The following is a 26,579-nucleotide window of genomic DNA, read 5'->3' as shown; positions in this document are numbered from 1 at the left end:
CAAACTGGCCTCCTCTCAGTAGCAAAGAGTTACCTGCATCAGTTTTCCCTGGGGGTAAGACCAGCAGGTTGAAAGGCTTTCCTATGATGTCTCTAGACTCTGTATTTTCCCTATTCTTCCCAGTATGTGGTGATTTTCTGCCTGCAGGTCCCACCAGCAGAAGATGGTGCAGTACCTTTAACTTCAGCAGACTCTCCCTGCTGGGGTGTGTAAGCCAATCCAGCTTGTCCATACTGGGGTACACTGTGTGTCCGGTCACTGACGTGGCCCCAGCAGTTGTTCTGTACTGTTCCTGGCTATTTATTAGCTGCTCTGGAGGATGAACTAAATCCCACACCTCACTTGGCCCCACCCTCTCCAATGCACATTTTGATAATCAGAGGATGTAGCTGTGCCTATAGTATGGCAAGAATTCGGCTCATTGTAAATAGGCAAGAGTTTCCAAACACCTCAATTTTTACTATAACGTGTGTGTGGGAGGAAAATGTTTTTCAATGTCCTTCTCACATGTCATCAGATTTTGAAGTTGTGATGATATTATCTGAATCTGTACTGTGTGACTTAAATGGCAAGTAACCATTAAATTTTCCATTCAAAGTCCCCATATCAAACTGAATTTTGCTTATTCTTGGCATATGGTATCAATGAAATTAACTTTAGCTGGAGGTTCTAAGTAATTAGAAATAGAAGGTAAAAGACAGGTATTTTGAACACAATTACCTAAATTAAATAGCCCTATTGAGAGGTAAAATGACACTATTACAAGTCAGAAGTCACACTGTGCTTGAGTAAGAATCTGTCGTTAAATATGTAGTATTAGAAGATTGGCTAATAGTGCAGATAAGAATTACTGGATCCCTGGAATGATATTTAGCCAGTATATTCTGATTGATCAATGCCAAGTTCTGATTTCAGGACTCTGTTCAGACTGGTGGGTGCCTTGTTGTAGTTGACTGATTCTTGACAATTGTTTGGTATTTTGATTGGTTCCTGAAACAATTGTCAAATATTTTGAATATTGCCTCAACTTGGAGCCAGATGTTAATAGTCAATAAATTCCAAATCGTCAAAAAGTTATTATAAACAATAATTTTCCTGGGTATAAAAAGGGAATACCTGGATGTATTTATGTAGCTCAAATTTTCATTGAATTGAGATAAAAAAAGAAGGTAATGGAATTGGAAAATAAGTTGCAACTTAAAATTAAAAGCTTATTAAGAATACCAACCAAACAGTTATGCCAGTCATTATTTAATCCTTGCAGCAACTCTGTGATATAGGTACTATTATTATCCCTATTCTAAAGGTGAGAAAACAGGCAGAGAGTGGTTGAGTAACTTGCTTAAGTTTATTACTAATAAGTGACAGGGTCTGGATTCAGACCCAGTAGTTTGGCTCTAGAGCCATAACTTTCAACCTCTATTCTTTACTGTCTCTATTACAAACTATGCAAGATTCATGTAAAAATATAAGTTAATAAATGTCCAAAGAGATGAACAGATAGATAATACATGAAGAAATGAAGTCAATAAATAATTGCATTAAAAATATCACAATCTCTTTTGAAATTAGAGAAATACAAATGAAAGGCCTTCTTACACTTAAACTAGCAAAAACAAATAAACATGAAAAAGTTCAAGGTACTAGAGAAGATGTAAAAGCAGACATATTCGCAATGGCTGTTGGCATAAAAAATTAATAGAAGCTTTCTGGAAGGGAATTTGGACATAGGTTATAGAAGCGTTTGAATCATTCTTCAGTTTCTTTTTAAGAAGGAATTCCAGTGTGGAAAAACTACCCTAAAGGAAATAATCTAAAGAAAAAAAATAAATGATATCTTACAAAGATATTTGCAGGCTTGCTGTCTAAAATAGTGAAAATTTGATAACTCAGATGGACTGCAAAAAGGAAAATGGCTAAACAAACTGTGGTATGTTAAGAACATGGAACATCAAATAGGTATTAAAAATAAGAAGTGTGTGAGTTTTGCCAATAGGTAGAAATATATGAGTTTAAAAATGAATCTGTAAATATAAAATATACCCCAAGATAATACATACACATTGATCACAGCCATGGAATAACCTATACATATACATACAGGTTTTAAAGCCTGGGGAAACGTGATGGATGTAAGGATTGAGTCTTTATTAGTTTGTTTGCTTCTTTATTAGTCTTATGTTACTTAAATTCTCATTGGCTTGTTCTCTTGTGTATGACAAAATAAATGAAGGAAATAAGAGAATATTTCAGAAATGGATCAATTTTATATCTAAACAGAATTACTCTATACATCTTTGATATGATCCTGTATGGAGCTGCTTGGGAACCCATCTGGTAGCAAACATTAGGATAAGGCACATGGAGAAGAAAAAAAAGGAGAAGCAAATGCATGTAGGGTCAGGAAAAATAGTCTGAGCATTCATCATACTTGGCTGAAACTTAGATGCGAGAACAACCCCACCCATCACTACTCACAAATGGTTTGCCAAGAGAAAAAAAGGAAAATAGCAGCATATGCTGGCAATTTTTTCCTGTTCTTATGATATGCAGAGAGACATTTTGTTTCATATATTCCCTTCTTTCACACTGCTGAGACTCCAGCCCTCCATGTGATGTGATTTCTTCCAGACTTTTCCTGGGCACATTCTCGACTTCTTTCTCACCCTGCACACTGATCTTCAGCATCCAGGCTGAATGTGTCTGTTTGATATTTCAAAAATACACTTGATTCACCAGTGTCTCTATCTCCATTTAACTCCCTACTCCCCCACCTCCTCACCACCACCACTTACCATTTACTGGGTGTTCTGGATATAGTAAGATTTGCTTCAGTTGGTGTCATTATAGATATTAAAAATAGAAGCTTTGAAAGAAAACACATATATTCCTCCGTGCTGCGCATTTCTCCAAGAAGCACAGCACTGCATAATTTCTCAGATGTAACCCCATTTTCATCTTGCCAGCAATTTAGCAGTTCTCAAAAGGTTACTGCCTTGAATTTGTTTTCTTTTTAATCTTGCAGTCCATTTGTTCTGTCTTAATGCTGAAAATCTATGTAAGATCTCGACCTCCATATGCCAGACACTAGTAGATTTACCCTTTTCTTTAAAATTTCCTTTTACGCTAAAATGAGAAAAAGAAAGCATTTTGTGACTTGTTAAAAATGGCTTATGGGCTAAAGTTTAAAATCAAGGTGTCTCAAGCCTGAGGTAGGGCTTAACTATCTTCTATACCTTTAAGGGCATTCTTTTTGAGAGTAAGAGTATCTTTCCAAATTTTTAGGACAATTAAAAAAAAAAAATTCTGATCCCTGAAAGGAAAGGTGCAGTTAATCTAGCAGGGCTATTAGTTACCTTCCCTAAAAGGTAATTCCACCTCTATTTTAATGACCACATAAAAGGTAGTGATTATAGTGTCATAAACCAAAAGAGTCAAAAGCCAGTTCTACATACAGAATAGCAGGAACAGAAGTATTTAAGTGAGATGAAAGCTATCTCTGTTGCTTGGGCATTTCTTATGTATTTTTATTTTTCATCATGGAGTTTCCCCAAGTGGCAAACACCATGCCAAGTTCTGTGGGGCTAACAGAACTTTTAAAGTGAGTTTCTAACCTCAAGAGAATTCTTTCTAATTGGAAGAGATAGAATTAAATCTCTTGAAATAATTAGAAGACAATGAATGCTAAACTTTGCTGCACTCAATAGGCCTGTAGGGAAGGGGGAGAGCTCCTGGGCTGCAGAAGTAGGAATGTTTTACAGAGTAAGTAGTGTGTGAGGTGGGTAATGAAGAACAAAAGGAAAGATGAGGAAAGAAGGGATGAGAGGAAGATGGCATGGGATCCCTAGTGACAATGTACCAGGTAGAGGGACAGCATAAGCAAATGCCCAAAGGAAGCATATATCAGGTGAATGGGGCAGGGTGGGGCGGGGAGGGGGGTAGCTAGCTGGATGGAAGGTTAAAGATTGGGAAAATGTAGGGAATGTGGTTGACTATTAATGGCTGAGGAGGGTGTTGGAGGCCTAGACTGATAGATATAGTAGGCAACTAGGAGAGCTGTTATTATGGGCTTTTCTAAGAGGAAAAAGAAAGACTAGGCAGGTACTGGTTGGACGGATGGGTGAGTGCAGACATTGAGACTAGAGAGCTGCTCCCCTCCTACCTTGGAGGTAGGCGTTCCAAGCATGCTAGTATCTTAGAGAAAGGGAACAAAGGGAAGGTTTGTGGAACGTGTCTAAGAAGGTAAGCGAGACCTTGACAGAAACTTTAGTTCTTGGTGGTGGTTACATCTGGGGAACAGGTTTGAAAATAGATGGTAAAATGAGGGACTTCACATTTGATGTTATACCCTTTATACTCTTCAATACAGTTATATACACATTTATACATGTTTAAAATATTTACTATCTATAGGCTATGTATTATTTTTATTGCAAATTTTAAAATGTAATCCTAAAATTTATGGTGGATTTTAAGAAATAGTGATACCACTGACAAATGCATAGCTGTAGAAGGAAGCTGGCCTCATTTCTGTTAGCTTACATGCACATGCACACAGGCACACACCTGCATCTAATGTACACACCATGCAAGGCCTGAAGAAACTTGTTTCTGTCTCCTAGACCCATATTTTTTGCAGGCCTGAAGCTGTTTTGTCACTTGGCCCCTTTTTCAAGATGTATCTGCCACTCTGTCTCTGATTCCTCTATGCCAGAAAGATCTGGCTGTAGCTACTGCTTTTCAGTTGTCATGGAGTACTCGGAGGTATTCTGCTGAGTCTTTGGTCTAAAGTCACCACTGTCCTTTGTCTCTCCTTGTGGACTTCTCTGTGATCCATCTTCCAGACTTGTCCAAGTCGGTGAACCTGACTTGCGGTCGAAAGTGCTCTGGTGTTGGTGGATTGGCCAGTTGCCAGAACTTATTTACTGCAGATCAGTGTGTAGATTTATGTTTGCAGAGCTCACATTCACTAACAGGCAATCAGGATTTCCAGCCGATTTATGGAAGAGGTGGCCCTGCCCCTATAATATACAGCAATGCCATCATATGTGTGAATTAAGAGGCTACAAAATAAATCAAGTCACAAAACCCATAGAGGCTACTTAGGTGGTAGAGGTCAGCAGGAGCTATGTGATACAAACAGTAAACAGTGAAGACGAAAGGATTTATTTATCTGAACTCGAACATGTTTGCATAACTTTGCATTAAGAAAACTCTGGAGAGAAAGCACATATTTTATAAGAATGGGCATGGGAGTGAAGAAAAAAATGGCTGGAAGTGGTGATTGGCCTATGATAACACAGAAAAGGTGTGGTTTTCATAAAGTAAGGGCAAATAGTTTAAAGCATGAATAAAATGATACATATCTGAAGACAAGATACATCTCTATGCGTGTGACTTCTACAAATTTTGCTTTTGAAGCCGTCAGCTGTACAGCCTCCTAAGGGATTTTTTTTCCCCTAAAAATAATGAAATTATGTTTGAAAGAAATAATATGGTTATGACATAGCAGAATTGTATTTTTACCTTTCTTTCATCAAAGCATGCAAAATAGTTAAACAAGAAAAAAATGTCCAGAGTTTTGAAAATTAAAAAAATTCCATATGAATTTGTAAGATGAGTAAAATTTAGGGTTTTCCAAAAAGGAATCCTTTAAATAAAATCCATAGAATTAGAACAACTAGTCAATATATTTTATTGTCTTAATCTTAAATATTTTGGCATCCTAAAAATAAAAAAGACAAAAATTTTTTAAGGGGAATGAAAATTTTTGTCAAGTCAGAACATTTGAGAAAATTCTTTTAGTCATTTTATAGTTCAGGAAATAATTTTGTCCTAAAGCAATTATTAAGATTCCAGGAAATTCCAGGCACTTGAATCTAGTGCTAGGGGCTAGATGCTAAAGAAGACAAATAGGTCCTGCCCTTTTACTGCTTACAATCTCATGGGTGAGACAGAAAAAAAAAATACAAAAAGAATACATTAGATAAGGATAGAGTGTGATGTCTCATATGAAGGTAATAAATAATTTTGTGAGAGAGATCAGGCATGGGGAGAGGGTGGGTCCAGGAGATTGTTTCTGAAATGGCGACACTGGGTCTGTTACTTAAAGGATTCAAATGAGCCAGCCCTGTCCAGAGGAAAAGAGTAGCATTCCAGGCAAAGGCAACAGCAAATAGAAAAGGCTGGGGGCAAAGAAAAGAGGTCAGTGTATCTGGTGCTGGAATTCAGAGAATGAAGGCAGAAAAGGAAGCCCTGACCAGCTCTTATGGGGTTTTTTTTTGACCATCATAAAGAATTTAGATTTTGTTCTATGTGCAAAAGAAAGCTATTGGAAGGTTTTGAGTAGAAGAGTGACATGATCCTATTTACATTTCCAAGAGATTATTCTGGGTTCTTATGGCAATGGCTTGGAACTGGAACAAAGATGCCTGAAGACGTTGTTGGGGCAGTCTGGGCAAGAAAGACCGGTGGCTGATCTAGGAGGTAATAGGAAGATACAGAGAGATAGAAATGTTTGGCATATGTTAGTAAGTAAAACTACCAGGACTTGGATACAGACTGGACAACTAGAATAGAAGACTCAAGGATGACTCTCAGGTTTTTGACTTTAGTAACTTTGGATAATGGTGCTATGTACTGGGAATTCTGATGTTAGAATGGGTTTAAGGAGGAAGAGGATCAAGAGTTCTGTTTTGAGTCTAGGTTGAGATTCCTATTTAACATTCATGTAAAGATGCTGAATATGGGATCAGAAAAGTCTGTGTTGGAATATATAAATATGGAGACCATCAACATGTGCATATGAAGAAAAATGTCAGGATGAGTTCACCTAGGGACAGAGGGTAGCTACACAAAAAGACCTAGAGTTCTCTGAATAGTAAATGTTAGACAAAGATCCAGAAAAGCTGCAACTTGGAAAATTGAAAGAAAACCATGAATATGTGGTATTCTGGAAACAAGAGGAGAAAAGCAATTACTATATTAAATGCGGTTGAGAATTCAAATGAGATGAAATCAGAGAAATGGTAACTTACCTGGAAACCTGGAAAAGAACAATTTCAGTAAAAAATAAAGCCAATTGAGGTGAGAGGAAGAATGAGTGAAAGAGATATCGATAGAGCTTGTGTGGCAATTTGTTTGAGGAATTTGGGTGAGAAAAGAAACAGAGAAATGTGGGCAGTTAGAAGGGTGCATGTGAAGTCATGGAGTCCTGCTGTATTTTTTTTTTAAGATGACACATATTCAATACAGAACAGGTTAAATAAGTTATGATCCACACACAAAATAGAATTACACATCTGTAAAACAGAGTATGAAACTAAAATGGAGCGATCTCCAAGGTTTCCTGATAAATGAAAAAAACAAAAAAACAAGTGAAAGACCATGTGTATAGCATGCTACCTTTTGTTTTGTAAGAGGGGGAAAAATAGACATATCTGCATGTAATTACATACATGCATTAACTATTTTAAAAAGGATACACCAGAAAGTGAAAATACTGATTGTCTACAGGAAGGAGAATGAAGTAGTTTGAGTACAGGAAAGTAAGATTCTACTCTGTAAATTTTTATGTACATTTCAAATTTTGAATAATGTGAGCACATTTCCTTTACAAAAATTAAGTAAAAGTAAATAAATAAATTTGCCTTACTAAAACATGTTTGGGTGATCCAGCAGAGAAAGAGAAACAGATTGATGATGCAGGAGAGCAAAAGAAAAACTAAGAAGTGAATCCTAGGAAAAGGTACGAGGAGATGGCTATGAGAGAGCTGATGGAAGAAAAATACCTGGGTATGAGAAGGACAGTGTTTCCTTTACAGAAATTAATATGAAGATGTGAGCATGAGGCCGTTCTTTTTGGAAGGTGTTTTTTTTTATGAACTAGGACAAGGACATCAGCCGAGAGTACAGAGGAATAAAAGGAGTGGAGAAAGTTTAGTTGTCTCAAAAAGTGGGCTATACTGATTGGGGAAAAATGGTGGTCACAAATTTAAAGTGAAAGTAGTTAGGCTAGTTATGAAATATTTTCCAGGCACACTTAGCTGTCCAGGTATGTATATATATACCTGGTCAGGATGTTTCTGCTTAAATATGGCTAAAGCCAAGCAAGACATGAAGTTGAGGTTGTTTGCAAGAGAGCGATTCAATGACAGACCTCTGAAGTCAAACTGGATGAACTGGATAGTGAAGAACAGGATGATATAGCCAGTGCCCTGCTGGCAATGGTGCCAGCTGAGCCCTGATCAGGTTTCAAGGTTCGTGGGCCTTGAAACTAAAAGAATTTAGAGATGAGGGCCAGTAGGTATAAGTAGTAAAGCTTATTAAAGAAAAAGAGAGAGCACACACATTAACGAGGTTAATGTGGACATGCCCAAAGGAGGGACACCCACTGAGTGGAGTGGGCCAGCTTGTTTTCTAGGAAAGTTTTGTAGATAGCAGGTTTCTATAGTAACCTTTGAATATAGGTGTCTCTGTTCTAGGAGGAGATAGCGAGCAGAATTCCTGGTTTGCTGTCACATACCTAAAATTCGTCTTTGGGCAAATGGTTAACATTCTTTATGACCCCATGCTTCCTATCATTAACTGAGCGTTTGCTTTGGACCCATGACTTTATAAGCATTTACGGTTTGGGGAAGTTTCAATAGTTTGGGGGAGGTTTGGGGACTTTAGGGAAATTTTTGTCCCAGGAAGTTTGCAGGTCTGCATTTTTGTTCCTTTGGAGCTAGATAAGAAACAAGGTATTTTATTATTTTTTTGCACGGGCAAGCACTAGAAACTGAACCCAGGTCTCTGGTATGGCAGGTGAGAACTTTGCCTGCTGAGCCACCATAGCCCACCCGAAACAAGGGATTTTTCAATGTTTGTTAACTCTTTCAAAGCTGAATAGTTGTCCTAGTCTATCCTGCTTCAATGGTAGCATGTAGGTAGTTAAAAAATAGGTAGTTTCAACAGAAACTATTGGAGGTTTCTATTGAGAAATTGAGGAATTGTTGCAATTGGGACTTCGAAAGAAAATGAGCTGGCAGGACAGGAAGTGGTATCCAAGAATGAGGTTTGAAATGACTGGCAACCCAGATCAGAATACATCCAAGGGGGTGGGCCACGGTGGCTCAGCAGGCAAGAATGCTTGCCTGCCATGCCAGAGGACCCGGGTTCGATTCCCGGTGCCTGCCCATGTTAAAAAAAAGAATACATCCAAGGGAAGAGGAGGCTGAGGAGGATGGGAGAAAATGTTAGTGGAGGTGAGGAGGCCTAAACGCTGACTGACTGAAGGAATTCTTCAAATGATAGTGTGGTGATAGTGTGGGTAGGATTGGAGAGCAAGATAGAGAGCACAGAGGGGCAGGGAGATGATTGCTGGTAGGCAAGAGTTGAAGAGGGATAGGAGTAATCAAGGGTTTCACTTGAACATGGGTTTTTAAAGGAGGAAAGAGGAATAGTTTGGAAGCTATGGGGGTGGGGGAGAAAGGACCTAAAATTAATGGGTGCGAGAAAAAGAATAGCCTCCACTTGAGAGGGCTACAGGGGAAGCATTATCTCGGGGGGGAAGTCAGGCAAGGTCACAAGAGGATTCATTAACAGCTGGAAGATACAGAGGCCTTTCCAGAGCGGGCAGACCTTCCAGAGGGCGCAGTGATATGTAACTGATAGGTATCTCTTACCTTCCTTAACCTCATTTCTTTCTCATCCAGCCAAGCATCTACATCTTTGCACCTGGAGCTAATGCTCTTATCTTTTGGCCTGGCTACCCTGGCTCACTACAAATTCAAAGAGATGCCAAGAGGAGGCATGGCATAGCTCCCTCTTGATTTCTGTGAGTTAGAGGACATTACTTAGCAACTCAGAGGGCTCTGGGTGGTGGCAGAGTGTAGCCCTAGGAAAAAAGAAATTCTATGCTGGCCACATAAGACAGGGATTATACCAACAAAGTGTAGCCGAAAGTTTGACATATCATTGCTTCTCACATGCGAACAGGTATGGAGAATCTTCTACCATGCACCAAGGCCTTTGTGCAATAGAGATCTGGGCCTCTACTGTCATGAAGAGATAATTCATGTACCTTAGTTGGGTTGAGTTCCCACTGGTGGTACAGATGACATGTGGGATGGGAATGGAACTGGCAATGGTGAAAGGAAAATAGAAGTGCTGGCAAGTAATTGTTCCCCAATTCTGAAATGAGAAAGCGTGAACAAGGAAGAACCTGATCACTCATTCCACTGATATTGAAATTCTTAGGCTGTTAGGCCTCAAGCCATTTGTGAGGATGCCTAGCCTTCAGTAGGTAGGGGCCTAAGGAAGTCATTAATGAAAGCTTTGGGGTCTTTTGCACACACAGAAGCCCAAGGCATTGAAGAAAGTTAACCGAGCAGCTCCAAGATACTACCATTGGTGAAATTTATTTTGGTGGGCTTGGGGTTGGAATCACCCACAAACTAACTAAACAGTCCTGAGAACCAATACTCTCTTCCTGAGATAGAGTGAGAACTAGGAGAGCCTTTTAAAAACCCACCACCTCTCCCTACTCTTCCTGTACCCCCAAACTCTGAAACTCTAATAAGATCTCAAGAAGGCCTTTATATCAAGCCATGACTTGCTTTATCTCTCACTTTATTAGCTTGCATGTGTCTTCAAAGCTGAGTAAATCAATTTTTGTCCACTCTTTCAGACTCTCTAATTATTAGCTTTGGATTTGGTTCTGAGTTTAATACCTTTTTGGGCCATTTGGTTTTCATCTCTTTCTACGTCACAGCCCTTACCTGTTAACTGGCCAACTCTAGGCAGCTTTAAGCCTAAGTAGAACCAAATCAGAAGGTCTTGTTCCAGTTGGTGCTCTGTGGGGCTGTTCTTCCTCCATCGTCATTTCCTCACCGATCCTGGGGCATTCCTATGAGTACATAGCCTTAGAATTTCTCTCTCCCCCTATTCTTTATGGCTCTCTTATTATTGCTAATAGGTTATGCAGAAGTGGTTGAAGTTTTCTTCTCTTCCTCTCTTAGCAATTAAGAAGCTGAAGCTAGAGCAACAAGAGAATTGGATTTATTATAATGATTGAATATAAAAGGTAAGAAAAATTCAGAGGTGAGGTGCTGACTCATAATCACAAGTTAGAACTGAATATACTGAAGCGATTTTTAAGAGAAACTTTGGTCAGATTAATGTAGGGTAGATCTGCCACCAAACGATGTGGCATTAGCTCTTGATGGTTTAGTGACAGGTCAGTTTCTCTTAGATCATGTTGGAGATGAGAGAAGAGGCTGTGCAGGACTGGACTTCTGCCACAGGATTCACATCCTTGGCCTTGGAATACTCAGAGAAGAGGATGTTATTTTGGTTTCCATGGGCACCACATTGTTCCCACAGTGACGGGCCATGGTACACTCTCTATGCAAAGGATTGGAGGGCAGAATCCCAGAACCTTGCTAGGGTTGGTCCTTTCAATTTTCCCACCCATGGTCAATGTGTCTTTAAGCAATAGAGTGACATGATTGGCCTAAGGAATTGGTCATCTTCCAGGGCATGTGAAGCCTTTTTTCTCAGTTTTAAATCATTTCCCTTCATCAGAATAATTTTTTTTTAAAAGAAAAATGTAATGGGAGGAAATTGAACTTTGCCTCATTGCAAAGTATTGAGTCAGCTACTGCAATATTTGGACATGGAAACACTGGTGTTGTGGACAGCTTCAATGAAGACAGCAAACTTTGTAGAACACAACTTCCAGACAAGGCCTGGCCTGATGGCTGATCTGAAATGTGTTGCTTGAAAACTACCTCCTATTCCTGAGGCTCTTCTCTGCACATGTAAAAATCCTAATTACTCACTATTCTTTTTCTTCTCTGTAGTTTCACTCTCTCTGATGTGGCGAAACTGTAATAACTGTAATATCACTGAGGCGACCATGTTTTCATTGGGAGGATATGTGTGTAGAAGGTATGTGTATTGATTTTGGTTTGGAATATGCAGTAAACAGCTTTCAACACAAGGACTCTAAATTGGGTCATTCAATCTAAAAACTATATTATTCCCATTATAATTACCTGGAGTCCTATTTGTGCTTATATGACTAGGTGATGGTAGAATGGATTCCAAGAATTAGCTCATTAGACAGCTACAGCTTAGGAGCCTAGATGTCCTGTTCAATCTTCCTGCAAGAATGTTGAAATTATCCAGCTGATAAGATCATGAGCCTAAGGTAGCAAAGAATAACATGAACCTTAGTTTACTCAATCCTGTAAGCAGTTTGATGCCCTTTGTGAGGAAAATCCAAATAACTCCAGTACAACTTATGGTATTTGACAGCTGTGGAGCATATATTTTCCATTCCAGGAGTTTGATGCATCAAGTAGGAAAGCAAGGTAAAATAACTGGACATTAAAGATTGCCATAACTGAACCAATATTTCCCCAAGATTGAAAAAAAGAAAGCACCACTTAATAATATATGACACAACTCCCACCCTTGGCAAGGCAATATTTTAAAACTAAAATTATATTGTAATTAGCCTTTCAAAAATGTGAACACTTCAATATAGGAGTCCATTAATAATCTAACTGCTGCTGCGAAGCGAGTTACTCCCACACGTGTAACTTAATTAAACTCAGTGTTTCTCATTCCAACAGTCAGACAGTCAGTAAGAGCAGGTGGCTCCCAACTTGCAGGTAATGGAAAGATGGATCTTATTATGATTTCACACGCCCAGAAGAAATGATCTAAATGTCTTCCTTACTCTTTCTTCGTGACAGTTTTGATTTCAACACAGATTCATTTCTACTTTTCAGGACTTAAAGTTCAAACCCCACCCAGGACAATTCTGATGAAAACTAAATGTAGGTTTATATAATGATCTGGGTCATCCTTCATACAAAGATCTCCCAAACCCCTTATTTCTTACAGAGCTGGAAGGTGAGGGAAGTGCTAAGAATAATTCTATTCTAGATAGTGTGATTTCAAGGACACTGACAGAGGCTGACAACCAAAAATGACAACCTTGAAGAATCTTCTCTCTCTTCTCTAATGTGCCGTAGATCAGACATCATAAATTCAGAAGCCTGTAGAAGAGAGCAGGTCACTGGGATGTGTGAGGATGGTTGCGTGCAGGAGAGGTAGGGGACTCTGTCAACTGGAGAATGCGTGTCCTGTCTAGGTGGGCAGCTCCCACTCGCCTCCAGCAGGTCTTGGCCTTTCTTTTATGAGGGTCTGGGTTTCTGGATTATCTGATGCTTCGGGAGAAGCAGATTTTGTTTTGTCTTGTTTTGTTTTTTAATTGGCAGCTAATTAAACATTTAATGCTATGGGTAGGCTAAACATAGTGATATTTTGGCCTGGAACCACTTTGGCAGGGGGGCACTGTAGGCTAGGATTCTGCTCTGCTTTTGCCTCCTAAAAAGGGAGCTATTTTAAGTTGTTGGTTATATAGACCTTGGTATAAACCAAAAATCTAAGAAGAAACTTTGAAGCTGGGAGGAGGTGTCTCACCCATCGGTGGCATGGGGGCAGGGGGAAAATACATCTAAAGAGGCTAAGCCTCTGATGTGAGAGGACAGGGTATATTACAAATAAGAGATGCAAATCACAGGGATGTCAGTGACAAAACTGTACAGAGATGTGGGTAAAAAATACCTCTACCTTCTCCCTGAGTAGGGTTGACACTGCAGTACCACAGCTGATGCTGGTGACTTTGAAGACAGAAGCTGTCAGCACACCCTGGCACTCCTGCTTCCAGTGAATTATCTTGTCCTACAGCAACCGCCTGAAACTGCCTGGCCACTTTTTCCCAACCTGGACAGAGTGACAGGGATTTAATCCCTCCTCCCCCAAGAACAACCTACAGACAATAGCAGATGGGAGTCCGAGGACAAATGCCCCAGCTTCCCCACCTGTAGGAATGATCATGCTACATTTTCTTTTCCCAGAGTTCCCCAGCAGGATTGAGCCTTAAGAGTCCACGGTGATAATCTGCTCAATAAAGCACCCTTTACTATCTTCCTTTCCTCCACATCGCGCTTCCCCACCCCCTTCTAGTAATTCCTGAGATTCCCTCTCAAACAATTTAGATGCAAATCCATGTCTCAGGCTCTCCCAAATTCAAACATGGCACTACAAAAACATCTCTCCTAGGTTCTGCTAATTTTAGCTGACCTCAGGTCTTGGAAGCACTTTTTTTCTGACTTGAGTGGGTGGTCCTGTGTTCTATTATCTGCAAAATTGGGATCATTTTATAATAGCTGCCACTCCAAGCTCAAAGGATTGTTATGAGGATTACATAAGATAACGTAGGCAAATGTGCTCAGTATGTTGGAAAGGGTTATGCTGATGCTGGTTTTTGGTTTTTTTGTTGTTGTTTTTAAGATCTAAAATGGTGCATCAACAGGCACAAAGATGGGAGTGATAGTGGGGGAAGAGTGAGCAAAGTGAGGTGCTTTACAGAACTGCCTGCCAAGCCTCAGAACGAAAATGTCTGGCTGGATGTGGTGGTTTATTTTAGATGGCCTCAAATTTATGACACTGCAACAAGGTTCGATCAGTCAGTCCACCGAGGTGGCGCTGTGGAGGCATGTGCTATTTACAACACATTTCATGTGTTTGGAAACTGAGTTATTGTTCCCAGGACTGGAGGTAGTTGAAAGCGGCTGAGAGAAGGCATAAAACCACAGCTTTGCGAGAATTTCATCTGCGTTAACTACAGTGACTAATTCAAACAATGAAGTATTTAGTGTCTGTGAGACTATTTATAGTAGAAACGAATGAGTCTTCTACACCTGATTTAATAGCCATTTAAAAAGAAAAAGCATATTCACAGTACAGTCAATGGAATAAGTAATATGTACAGATTGAATGATGACTAACTGCAGAAAAAGGGAAACAGTGTTTTCTCTGGCACTTTGGATGGTTGAAGTAGCCTTAAGCCGCAGTTGAAAAGAAATAATTCATTTTTCTTAAATATACATCTATTTATCTTCGTGTGTGTGTGTGTATATGTGTGTGTGTGTGTATGGAAAGTAGAAGCTTTAAACTCTGCAAGCACCAGGCTTATTATTATTATTATTATTATTTTACCTCTGACAGCACCTGAGCTGCTTTTTTTGCAGGGGCAGGCACCAGGAATCGAACCTGGGTCTCCCGCATGGCAGGCAAGAATTCTTGCCTCCTGAGCCACCGTGGCTTGCCCTGAGCTGCTTTTTAAAAGAATTTTCTTTAGTAAGATCATATGTTCATGTGATTCTTCTTTCCCCATACTGCTAGGTATGATTTTATTTTTCATGAACATAGGCATTCTTTTCATTCAAGACCCTCCAACATTCTGTTAACACTTAGATTGTTCATTGTCTTCACAACTTGCCCTTTACTTTGGTCATTTTTCAGCTAAGTATTTTATGCAAAAGAGGGTCTTCTTGAAACATTTAAATATGAACTCCTCTTGACATCTGGGGCCCAATAATTTTTTGTTGGGCAGACTGTCTTGTCTTGTGCATTGTAGGGTGTTTAGCAGCATCCCTTGCCTCTATCAATAGCATGCTCCACCCACCGCAACCCCATCATGACAGCCAACAATGTCTCTAAGGGTGGGGGGCGGGATGAGGTGCAAAATCATTCCTGACTGATCACCACTGCACCATGTGTAAAACATAGAGTGGTGATAAGGTGTGCTTAAGTGTTCTGCCACTTTGGACTCGTGGGAGAGCATTGAGTGCATGTTTGAGTAGAGAGGACTTGCTGTGTCTGCTCGCTGTGCCAGGTCCTCGTGTAGTTCTTGACAATATTAATTCCACATCTGTCAAGTGGCACTTACCCTCACAAGGTTGAGTGAGAATTAGAATAGAAAGATAAACATTTATTGCACACATCCTATGTGCCGTGCCCTGTTCTAGGCGTCTTAAATGAATTGATTTTGTTTAATCCCCATAACACCCTAAGGGATAGGTACAACAATTATCCCCATTTCACAGATGAGGGAATCAAGGTACAAAGAGGGCAAATAATATGCCCAAGGTCATACAATTGTTCATGACAGAGTTGGAATATGAACCCAGGCACTGTGGCTTCAGAGTCACCCTCTTCACCTCCACACTACTCTATCCTTCTACAGTTAAGTGTGTAGAAGCACTTTGTGGACATCAGAGCAGGAAATCCGTTGTTTCCATGCATGTTCACACCACTCACCCTAAGGCTGTCTTAAGCATTTTAGCAGGGAGTCCTCTGTCCTGATATTTTCCATTTGCATTGTTCACTTTCCATCTCTACAGGTTGCAATTCTACCCATCGTTTGAGGCCAAGCTCAAATGCTACCTTTTTCCAAGGACCCCTCCCTTTTAATTTCTGCCACAACTGTTCTATAGCCCTCCTCTGAGTGAGTGCCTTTATACTTTATACTTTTTATGGCACTCCTCATACACTACTGCCTAGACCATTGATGTGAGTCTGACTTGTCCTTGCTCTAGAAGCAATCTCCTCGGGTTCATCAGGGTTCCTCACAGCAACAGTCCCTCTAAGTGGCCAACACAGAGCCTGGTTACCGTAAGTGTTGAAAATGAAAGATTTCTGAACTAATGAATGGATCGAGCAGAGCGTTAAACTGAATAGCAATAATTTCTACCTGCAACTATTTACACCTATGAGGGGTCATTGGACTCACCCCTAGTGCTTTTTCTACCACTCCTAAAAGCAAAGAGATATGGATGTTACTGGCATCTACTGGTGCAGATATTGGCTGAGCTTAACTGCTTGCATAAAATAGAGACCAAATTCTGCTGATGAACAATTGATGGCAAAATGGCCTAGAAAGTCAATATCCACCATATGCAACTCCCTCCTCGAACCAGGGACCATTTTCTCACTTTTTTAGGTCATTGCTGTTGAGCATTGCTTTGAGCTGATGGATGATTTGCCATAGATGTTGAAAAATACCTCATTGATCAGATTTTACCAACTGTCCAGGCAAGAGATCATGAAAGAAGAAACTAGCTGACATGGGCCTGATTACTTTGCTTACAAAAGCTTTTTGTAGCTGTCATTATCTGGGCTTTGCGCCTGTACTCTACAGTGTCAGTTTCTTAGAGAGATTGAGCAGGGCTGCCAAAGTCATTCTTCTTTGTCAAATGTTTCACTTATTATTGAGTTTGTACCCAGGGAAACATCTATCTCTGGTGGCAGCGTCGCTGCCATGATTCTTTTGCCATGCTCCATCCCAGTGAAGTTTAAGGAGCTCTTGTTAGAGCAGAAGGAATGGGTGCTGAGTGAATGAGAGTAATTAGCTTGAAGACATGTGATCAGGGAGTCATCATGTTAAATTGCAACAAGGACTGAGAGTCAGAGGCCTCTGAGAATCTGCTGCTTGGGAGGCTCAGAGTTAGCTCACATGAGATCACTGTTTCTTAGACACATCTTTGGTTGACCTTTATTCTAGACTCTATTTTTAAAGGATACAATTCCACAAGCACATTTTATTAATGAAAACAATAGTTGTATTTGATTGGTGACATAAAGGAGTTTTTAATCACAATCTCACTGCATCCTAATCCAAAATATATTAATATCATCATAACACACACAATTAATTGGAAAGGTTGTGGTTAAAATAGCATTGTCTCACAGGCTGTTTCTTCCTTTTCTGTCTACTTTTACAATAGCCAAGGGACCAGTGCCCCGAAAGAAGCAGCAAAGTCTCTACCAATCGCATTATCACTTGCTAACTAAGTGCTACATGAGACCATATTTTATGATGCAAAGGGGAAAAAGAATGTGATTTCTACTTCTGATGCGAGATGCAGAAATAGCCTAACTTTGATGAATGATCTATGTTTGAGCATGCAATTAGAAAAACCCATCTCTCACTTATAAGATGAACAAACACAATATAGATGTGACTGAAAGAAAATAAAGATCTAACTCTAAGTATTGTGACCTAAGGAACTCTCCTTGATTATCTCCCCCCAGGCACAGCAGTACTGGGGATAAAAAACAAAATACAAACAAACAAACAAAAAAAAATAGAGAAACTTGACAAGTATTTTTTTAAGGTTTATTTCTCTCCAGAAACCAACTTTCTTTCCATCTCTGACTTTTCACACCCTATGAATTCAGAACACAGTCCCTGTTTAAAAATAATATTTCTTCAGAATAGAAAAATAAAACTTGCCTGTACATGGAACATCTCCAAAGAGAGAACATGAACAAACAGGTTTTTAATTTCAGGTGGAAAGTAGACCTTTTGGCCCAAATTTAATTGCAGATAAGAAACTCTCATGCTTGCGACTCCATCAGCTACTGTCCTATCATGGTTTTCTCTGAATACATAAATTAAGATCATGTTATTTATTTTTAAAGGAAGTGGATATTTAATAATATACAACAATCTACATTTAAAGATGCTGGTTTTCCAGAAATCAAGTAGCTGAGGAAGTTTTAGTCATCATCTTATCTCTCAGGATCACACTTTCCTCCAAAGAAATAGCATTTAACTGCTTTCCATGTAAAAAATGACAACCTGCAGAACTAACTGTGCACCCCAGTGCTAAGTGGGGAACTTGTGTGAGAGCTTCCAACCCTCTATGCAAGTTTGATCCTTATGAACTGTATCTCTATCCATATGACTTTCTGTTCCAAGGACTTTTTAGTTTTATACTCTGTTGGGTTTTCAAAGTTGGAAGCACATTGTTCAATTAAGAGCCAATTAATGTGACATTCAGCATGAAAGAAGTAAGATGGGAGGAACCTGCTGCAAATTAATCAGTTCAAAGTTTCATTGACTCATGATCTGCTGTTTCTTAAAAGCATCAGAGTGGTTTGCATTTATACCACCTCAGGGACTTGGAACTTGACTGAGTTCATAAACCATGTAGGGTCAAGTTGAGTCAGGATGGAATGGCGACCTTCCCAGAGTGGCCCAATTTCTGCATAAGCCTGTGCCCTTTGGGTGTGCCTCTTCTTTCACGAGGGTGTGAAGGCACTGCTTCACAGCTACACCCCTGTTTGCCACGTGACTCTGACTTGAGGGATAAATAGCTACCAGCAACTCAAAAGGCATGTAATAAAAGCCAATTCTCTCAAGCATAGTTTAGGCCTGTGAGCGTCATCTTTCTCATCCCTTAAATGGAAGCAACAGAATCTATTAAATGGAACGAAGTTGCAGTGCCACTCACTGCCAGAGAAGGATAAACCCTGTTTCTTTGACTAAATGCCAGCCTCAGCAATTAGTCCATCAACTTAAATACTCCTTGCAGTTTCAATTAGATTGAGAACCCTTCCCTGGTTTTCATTCAGGCTGTTGTGCAACATTTCTGCAAGGCTAACAGCTGTATTATTCCACCCCGGAGAGAGCTCTATTTCAGCTACTCCTTCTTTCCTACTTTGCGAGGCACTCCAGGAGCCACTGGGTAGAAGACACTCTTTGGCTTTACAAGATGATATTTGTTAGTAGTAAATAAGCTATGGTAAAAAGACAGGCAGTGATTATGCTCTTGTTAACAAGTCACTCAACTCTTTAGTTGGAACCACTGTATCAAGATCCAGTTGAATATGAAAGAATTTGGAGTGACATATTTATAGGGGATTTTTTTAATGCCTAAAGATCTCATAAAAAAAATCAGAGATGCAAATTCACAATCTCCCAGCATCAGCTTTCATTTCAAAGTAAATATGCCACAAGATATTCTGTACAGTTGTGTGGCAGATTTAAAAATATATATATTCAAATAATATATAATATATATATATTATTTGGCAGCTTTCCAAATAATATTCTAAAGGAAAAATCTTCACCCAAATTCTTTTCAGACCTGGAGAACTGCTGCCAATTCGTCTTTCCTTCATTCTTTCTGATTCTGTCTCCATTTTTTTCTTCCAGCCATTCTTACCTCTTCCTACCATAAGATAGTCCTTTCCACTACGTTAAAAACCTCAACTTCTGCCTTCAGCAGCTCTTCTCAAAATCATTCTCTAAACATCCCTGCTACTTATTATCCATTTTTGTGCCCTTGCCCAATGCTGCCTTTTCCTGCTGTGCTTTAAGCCAGGGAGCCAGATCCTGGAGCCTCCCTCTCCCAAGTCTCCTGGACGCTGACTTTGGTTAGGGGAAGGTGGAAGGAGAGAGAATTCACTGTATTTCCACCCCATTATCCCCCTGCTTTGCACCACTGTTTTTTCAGTGGCTGCATCGCTCCGTGACTGCAGCTCCCATGAGCAGCTCCTGGTTCAGAGCTTTAACTCCTGCTGGGCTCTGGTGACATTGTTTCCTCTCTCAACCTGGTGACAATAATGGATTTCTGCCCTTCTGAGTTTCTGGAGTCCCCCATCTTGCTGGTTCTCTTAATCTGGTTCACAACTCTGCAATCTGTCCCTTCAGTAAAACCATTTCAGTTGGATTCTGAATCCTGCCATACACACACAAGGAAAGAAAAATAAAGATCCAAATCTATAGTGAATATATGTGAGGTTTGCTACCTGCTTTAAATTGATTGTGTCTTCTCAGAGTCTGAATATATGAACCCTTATTTCTATTCAACATATTGCATTATATTTGTCATGTATGGCAACTTCTATCATATGACAGAATTACTCATGAAAGGAATCCTACTTTATTTGGGGGTTGTGTTCATATAAAGGGAGTAGTGAAATAATCATTTAAATGTTAAGAAAGTCATAATTAGTCTAGTTCAAATGTTTAAATGATCGTGAAATATTAGCTAAAGTAAAATATCTATTCATTTACATTTTTATGATAAATGACTTTTCTATGTATTTATTTTAACTGAGTGATGCCAGTTGATTTCTTGAAGATTAAACCTAATTTCAGTATATTCCCAAATGAATCCTATTAATGTAAAGGACAGTAGGTACTTAGTGAAAGGACTCAATTTAAGGAAGTGTAAATCTACTCTTCTTACACATAAAGGATATAGGCTACTTTTAAAATGGTAACTAAATATTTGTAACTTGTATACTTCCTTTCTCATTGCAATATTTGTCACGAAGATGAATTAATGTTATGCCATTTTCTGTTCTCATTACAATCTTGGTCCTGAGATGAAATATTGGATGCTTAATGTCTTTATGAATTATAGCAGAAAACTGTATGATGTTGACCTTTTCAATATTCTGGTTTCTGACTGGCTGGCATTTCCACTCCTCCTCCTCTTATAACAATTCCTACTTATATAGAAGAAAAGTTTGGGATGAGTAGCCAATGAGAGAACAGAATATTGAAAAGGTCAACAGAGTACAGTCACCTCTATAAATTAAAAAATTTTATTAAGACATTAAAATTCAAATACTATAATTCATGCTCATAAGCAAAATATATAATTCATATATGTGAAAAATAACCCAGCTTTAGAATACTCTCATTATCATGATAAAGATACAATATAGTTATTAAATTTAAAAGCAATGGCTACTAAATATTTCATATTATAATAGATTGAGAATTTTTTTAAAAAATCACAAAGTTATTGAGAATGGACATAAAGATCACTTTCTCCTCTTTCCTTATGATCAGAAATTGTATTATTGCTTCTGCAATAGTATTGATATCAAAAGGTATTAGTTCTAGTAAGCTTAGAAAGAAATTTATTTTGAGTTGTTATGACATTATTCACTGTTGTAGAAGAAATAATTCTTAATTTACATTAAGAAAAAAATAGAAAACATTTTGGGTTTTAGATTCATATCAACTTATCTGGCACATTGTGATTGTTCAATAAATATTGATTGAATGAATATGTATGCAGGAAAGATAAAACAAACTACAGAATTATAATAGAGGTCGTATTAATTTGTAGGGGTTACATGAATCTCTGCCAAAAACAAAAGCAATGACCAAACAATAACAAAAACTAAGGATTATAAGATAACCACTGAAATTTATAGTTCACTAGTTCATTACTGTCCTTACAGCATTTGGCATATAGTGAGTGTCCAAAGAATGCGTCATGAGGGAGAGGAAGGAGGAAAGATGGGAAAAGAAGTATTGTTCACAGCCTGTGGATTGCAGTAACACCCATCTGTTAGTCTTTAGTCTGCCCAGCATCTTTGCCTTTTGTGAACTGCCAACCCTGGTTACAGGCCCTCACCCCATTCTTTACCTCTCGTGATAGTCACATGACCTTACTTGATGAAGCTGAGTTTCTTTCTCCCTGGATACTGTGTTGGGTTGGGGTGGAGCACCTAACTCGACCAGGGCCAGTGAAAGTCCACACTGGAGGTCTGATAGGATGTTGAGTGAGAAAGTGGTTTCTCTCTTTCTCTTCTCTCACTTGTGAGGGCAGAACTTCCCTGGAATTGCTTGCGGCCATTTCTGCTACCAACTAGAGAAAACCAGCTGGAGAATGGAGCCAACAGAGGAGAAAACAAAGTTACGAGATGGAAAGAAAGGGAAAGACATGGTGACTTCATTTGAATGTCTGGATTAAGCATTGTTTGAAACTAGTGCACCTCTCACATGTCTTAGTTATACGAACCAATTGATTTCCCTTTGCTTATGCTCATTTCAACAGAGTATCTGTCACTTACAATAGGAAAACTCTACTATGAACTTCTGCAAAGGGTTTGGAGAGTCATGTGGACCTCAAACGTCAATTAAATATTAAACAAATAATGCATTAAACTATTTTTGAGTGAATGTGGGTGATTTGGTTAGTAAATTATAAATGTACATCAATAAAAAAGGAACTTTGCCATGACTTAATCAGTATATATTAAACTTATTAGTATGTGAACTGTAAAAATATTTACCTTCAAAGAAGATTTTCATGTTTAAACAGATGAGAAATCACTAACATGATACCTTTATTTATAATTGATCTATGATCTGTGAGCACTATAGTTGATAGTTAACTATAGATAATCACAACTAATTCTCATAAAAGCTCTGGTCAAAGAACTTAGGGGTAGGTTTTGCTTGGTTTATGAATCAATCATTTCGCGTTTATCATTATTTATAATCAGCAGAACACTCCATCAGGTGCTAAGGTGAGCCCAACCTCACTCTTGCCTTTAAAATGCTTAAACTCCACGAGGGAACATAAAATATGTACAAGAGAAAACCAACAACACTACACCACAATAACTTTTAAGAAATGATGCCAGAGCTCTAGTGACTCTGAAGTTTTCATTGAGAAAAAAAAAAAAAGAAAAAAGAAAAAGAAATGATGACAACTACAGGGGCTCGAGGAGCGAGAACCCATCTATTTTGTATATACAAAAATGTCGAATTGGTAAAAGATTGATCTAAGGGAGAGTATGTGAGAGGGGGAGATGATTTATCACAAATTCCTTCCTTCTATTGGTAAAATAATTCAAAGCCCATCTAAGCAGCCTACAGTTCCTGAGCACGCAAGTCTGTTTTTTCACCTTAGCTCATGCTATTCCCTCTGCCTAGTGTGTCCTTTCCTTTCCTATTGTGAACCTTTCTCCCTACCCCCTTGTCCTCTATTTCAAGACCCATCTCCAATCTTCCTGTTTTTGCTGAATAATACTGTTTGCCCTGCCTTTCTCTGCTCTGCCTTCTGCCTCTGAAAGCTGAACTTTAAGGATTGAATCAACTGGCTCACCGGTCCCTTGGCTTTTAGTTGGGTTCAGCCTACAGGAGGCATCTGCGGGAGGTGAGAGGATGGGAGGAAAGGAAGGGTCCAGGTATTTACTCTCCTGGCTGCTTCCTTGCTGGGACACTGCAGTTTGGTTGCATCCTTCTACCAAAAACCACAGCTACTTCTTCTGGGTTCTGGTAAGGAACCTTCCCCTTTCCTCTTCGCGGCCTAGTTTTGGTAGTGTTTCCTTACTTTTGGCAGCCTGGAGTGCTTCGCCAACCATTGCTGATTTCCTTAACCCTGCCCCTGCTTTTATAAACAGCCCCTTCATTAACTTCTCCTTCATTATCTCCTCTTGAGTGTGCCATGTCTCTCTTGCCACTTCCTTTTTCAATCCTGTCCAGAAGGTCCTTCATGAGCCCTGATTGAAGGAGCCTCTGCTTCCTTTTTTCACCCTTTTATCCTTTTTCCTACTTGAACCTTTGATCTTTGTCATACTGTGCTGTCAACAATTGCCGTTCTTCCCTGTGGTCTGGAAGCTCTCTGGGAGTAGAGATGGTGCCTTATTCCCCAGTCCTGGCACATAGCAGGTGATTAAATGAATGAACAATTAAGAATGCTGTGAGTCAGTATATCAAACACATTAGTTTGAATGTTGCAGTAATGCATGCTTCATCATGGTCAGCTCTAGTCAAGAGTTTGATCATTCAAGTGTACCAGAATTAGAAAATCAATTCTTTATTTGATATAGACTCTAGTTAATTGGTTCAAATTTACCAAATGCAAGAAATATGGATTTTTATAGTAAAGCAATTCCATATTGACAGTGGGTAATAAAAACTGTAAACAAACAAACAAACAACAACAAAAAAGCTGTAATTGCCAAATGAACAGCAGTTATTTTTCCCTGATTTTTTTTTAAACATGGGCAGGCTCTGGGAATCAAACCCAGGTCTCCAGCATGGCAGATGGGAATTCTGCCACTGATCCACCACACCACCCTTCCCTGATCTTTGTAATGAAAAGTTTCAAACCTAATAGTTTGAAAGAAGAGGTCAGTGTCAGATTGGTCACCTAGAATTGAATAATTATTAACATTTTGCCATATTTGTATCATTTAACCATCTGTGTTTGTATGTGTGCATATATATATATATGTATATTGGAGATATACATATATGGAGATGACATTTTTGCTATTTGAAAATAAATGACAAACATCATAACACTTCACCCTGTGTACTTCTGCATGTATCTCCTAAAACTATGTCCGTTCTTCTTTTAGCCACAATACCAGTATCATCCGTAAGAACACTAGTGGTAATTCCCTGATAGCATCTATTATGCATTGCTGTAGTATGTTTGTTAGTCAGACTGGGCGAGCAGGGGCACCTTTGGCCCACAGAGCTGGTCTGGCTTAATTTCAATTTTATTTGGCCTGCAGCGTTTCTTCTAAATGTCGATATCTGTCAGCTTCTGTTGCAATGGTTGAGATCAACAAATTTAACTGTACATATATCTGAGAGTCCAGCAGTGAAAGGAGTTTCTTTGTGTTTATGTCTGAAAGCTCATTTTCAGGGGGGAGGTCCAGGATTGCTGGACACAGCAGGAGTCAGGGTCTCAGAAAGAAGGAGTTTCGATAGCTAGTCTTTTATTTTTTTACCCTTTTCTAATCCTAGTCCGGGACATCTTACTTTCTTTCTCTGGGATATAATATGTAGGTCTGAAAGATACCTTAATGTGGAGATTGTGAGATAACCTCAATAACCCAACAACCCTGACTGAGAGGCAGAGGTCCTACATGATAGATTTGAATCATGCTTTATTTGTTGTATCGGATCAAAAAAGTTTTAAGTCCCTTGTTCTAGTTTGCTAGCTGCTGGAATGCAATATACCAGAAACGGAATGGCTTTTAACAAGGGGAATTTAATGAGTTGCTAGTTTACAGATCTAAGGCCGAGAAAATGTCCCAATTAAAACAAGTCTATAGAAATGTCCAATCAAAGGCATCCGGGGAAAGATACCTTGGTTCAAGAAGGCCGATGAAGTTCAGGGTTTCTCTCTCATCTGGAAAGGCACATGGCGAACGCAGTCAGGGCTTCTCTCTCGGCTGGAAGGGCACATGGCAGACACGGCGTCATCTGCTAGCTTACTCTCCTGGCTTCTGGTTTCATAAAGCTCCCCGGGAGGCATTTCCCTTCTTCATCTCCAAAGGTCGCTGGCTGGTGGACTCTCTGCTTCGTGGTGCTGCAGCATTCTCTGCTCTCTCCGAGTCTCTCATTCTCCAAAATGTTTCCTCTTTTATAGGACTTCAGAAACTAATCAAGACCCACTCAAATGGGTGGAGACATGTCGTCACCTAATCCAGTTTAACAACTGTTCTTAACTAAATCACATCAACCAGGGAGATGATCTCATTACAGTTTCAAATATACAGTATTGAATAGAGATTATTCTACCTTTAAGAAATGAGATTTATATTAAAACATGGCTTTTCTTAGGGGGCATATACCCTTTCAAACCAGCACATTCCACCCTCTGGCCCCTAAAAAAGACATGTTTTTCCCATATACAAAATACATTAATTTCATAACAATATCAGATATCCTTAAACCTTTCAGTAGCAATACAAATGAAGTACAAAATTAAAGACAGTATAAAATCTCATCAAGTCAGTTACAGGCATGGTCCGTCCTAAGGCAAAATTCTCTCCATTTGCTCTGGACCTTTGAAAACTCATAACAAGTTATTTTCTGCCAACATATAAAGGAGGAACATTCATAGGATACATATACACATTTCCATAGGGAGGAAGGAACACAGGGGTCACTGGACCCACACAGTTTCGAAAACCCGCAGGGCAAAGTCCATTAGATTTCAAAGTCTGAGACTCATTTATCCTCAGGGCTTTAGAAAGTGGCAGTCCCACCCTTTCCAAATGCCTACGCCTGCCTCTCTCTGAATGCAACCTTGGGGGATATTGGGGAGACCACCTTTTTCTCGGCTCCACCCTCTCTAAGCATTGGGGCCGCACCCGGGCTCTCTGCCATCTCCGGG

General features: G+C 39.3%; 2 long non-coding RNA genes across 4 annotated transcripts; one reads left to right on the top strand and one right to left on the bottom strand.

The window, feature by feature from the left end:
- Window positions 1-2,529: 2,529 nt before the first annotated feature.
- LOC143676506 (uncharacterized) lies at window positions 2,530-3,343 on the bottom strand. Its single transcript, XR_013172141.1, has 3 exons — window positions 3,237-3,343; window positions 2,796-3,126; window positions 2,530-2,703 (listed from the first exon to the last, which is right to left on the bottom strand). It is a non-coding gene; the product is annotated as an uncharacterized LOC143676506 (long non-coding RNA).
- Window positions 3,344-3,459: 116 nt separating this feature from the next.
- LOC143678005 (uncharacterized) lies at window positions 3,460-22,588 on the top strand. 3 transcript variants are annotated; one of them, XR_013173007.1, is made up of 4 exons: window positions 3,460-3,601; window positions 11,844-11,931; window positions 13,026-13,103; window positions 22,263-22,588. It is a non-coding gene; the product is annotated as an uncharacterized LOC143678005 (long non-coding RNA). The 3 variants fall into 3 exon arrangements; XR_013173009.1 differs by lacking the exon at window positions 22,263-22,588 and adding an exon at window positions 13,642-13,983; XR_013173008.1 differs by lacking the exon at window positions 3,460-3,601 and adding an exon at window positions 11,352-11,428.
- The last annotated feature ends 3,991 nt before the right edge of the window (window positions 22,589-26,579 follow it).

The sequence above is a fragment of the Tamandua tetradactyla genome, chromosome 3 (assembly GCF_023851605.1).
Source record: "Tamandua tetradactyla isolate mTamTet1 chromosome 3, mTamTet1.pri, whole genome shotgun sequence".
Classification (NCBI taxonomy): Eukaryota; Metazoa; Chordata; class Mammalia; order Pilosa; family Myrmecophagidae; genus Tamandua; species Tamandua tetradactyla.
Note: the sequence above shows the minus strand (reverse complement) of the source record. Positions and strands in the feature narration are given on the sequence as shown.